Source organism: Moschus berezovskii, chromosome 21 (genome assembly GCF_049115385.1).
Source record: "Moschus berezovskii isolate FMDL1 chromosome 21, NW_MosBer_1.0, whole genome shotgun sequence".
NCBI classification, from domain to species: Eukaryota; Metazoa; Chordata; class Mammalia; order Artiodactyla; family Moschidae; genus Moschus; species Moschus berezovskii.
Window position 1 is genome coordinate 31,100,126 of NC_142480.1, and position 1,660 is coordinate 31,101,785.

Sequence of the window (1,660 nt, forward strand, 5' to 3'; positions counted from 1 at the left end):
TAGTTCTCTCCAGTGAAAACGTAGGCAGCATTATTTATTTTTCTCCTTCCTTTTCTGGATATAGCTCTAATCCTTACCTTGAAGCAAATTCTGTTTTTTGTGTTTAATGTTAAAGAGATTAATCTCCTTCTCTGTCCATTTCATAGAAACTGCTTTTATTTTTATTTATTTATTTATTTTTTAAATTTAGCAGTGCAGCCTTTATTACGGTCAGGCCCCGGGTCACTTGGAGCTGGTGTACTTGGTCACGGCCTTGGTGCCCTCGGACACGGCGTGCTTGGCCAGCTCCCCAGGCAGCAGCAGACGCATGGCTGTCTGGACCTCCCGGGATGTCAGTGTGGTTCGGCCCGAGTACTGGGCCAGCCGGGCGGCCTCGCCAGCCAGCCGTTCAAATAGATCATTCACGAACGAGTTCATGATGCTCATGGCCTTGGAGGAGATGCCGATGTCGGGGTGCACCTGCTTGAGCACCTTGTAGATGTACATGGAGTAGGTTGCGCCTTCTGGACTTCTTGTCCCCAGGACTCCGGCCCCGCCGGCCCCCAGACTGCTGCAGCTGTCCGTGCTCGGCGCTCATCCTCCCAGTCCTCCTGGCGGCTAGAAACTGCTTTTAATTGAACTTTGATCATTATGTGATTATTATACCAACCAGGTATATTAAATAACTGGCTTCTAGACTTCAAAAATACATTCAAAATACTCTTGGAAAATATTATTACTTTGTAGTAAAGTAGGAAGAACTACTATAATTGTATCACTGTCTTGATTCAACCGAACCTCAAGGCCTTCCATTCTTTGTCCCTGTGACTTTTTCCCAAGCATTCTATTCACAATTCAATTAAGGTAAGTTTTAGTATCATTACTAGCATTCAGGTTATTTATTCTCTTGATTATCAATAGGGCTTCCCCAGTGGTTCAGTGGTAAAGCATCCGCCTGCAATGCAGGTGACGCAAGAGATATAGGTTCTATCCCTGGGTCAGGAAGATCCCCTGGAAGAGGGCCTGACAACCCACTCCAGTATTATTGCCTGGAGAATCCCATGGATAAAGGAGCCTGGTGGGCTGCAGTCCATAGGGTCGCAAAGAGTTGAACACAATTGAGGTGACTTAGCACACACATTCACACATATAATTTTTAGACTACCATGCATTTCTAGCACCTCTTTGTCATTTCATCTCTTTCTTAAAGTTTTTTGAAAACTTGCCTTTTAAAAGTATGTACCTTTCAATGTATACCCAGAGTAGCAAAATGTTACCTTATTGTCCTAAAACTAGTTTGCTTTTAATATGTACCTCTGCTTACATAGAGTTTTATGTAATATTTTATGATTTTTTGAAAGTGTTTTTTAATCTTTTGTATTTTTAATTTAATTAGTGTGATTTGCTTTATTCAGAGGTACCAGGCCATCAGAGAAAAAAATTTAAGATGTCTGTTGACCTCCACTTAATTATTCCTCGGTATCTTCTATATACATCTGTGTACAGAGTAAATTGTTGTTGTTGTTCAGTCCCTCAGTCGTGTCTGACTCTTTGAGACCCCATGGACTACAGCACATCAGGCTTCCCTATCCTTCCTTGTCTCCTTGAGTTTGCTCAAATTCATGTCCATTGAGTGGATGATGCCATCCAACTATCTCATCCTCTGTCATCCCCTTATCTT

At 42.4% G+C, this 1,660-nt stretch overlaps 1 pseudogene; it reads right to left on the bottom strand.

The window, feature by feature from the left end:
* Positions 1-222: 222 nt before the first annotated feature.
* Positions 223-577, bottom strand: LOC148774525 (histone H2B type 2-K1 pseudogene; annotated as a pseudogene).
* Between the last annotated feature and the right edge of the window lie 1,083 nt (positions 578-1,660).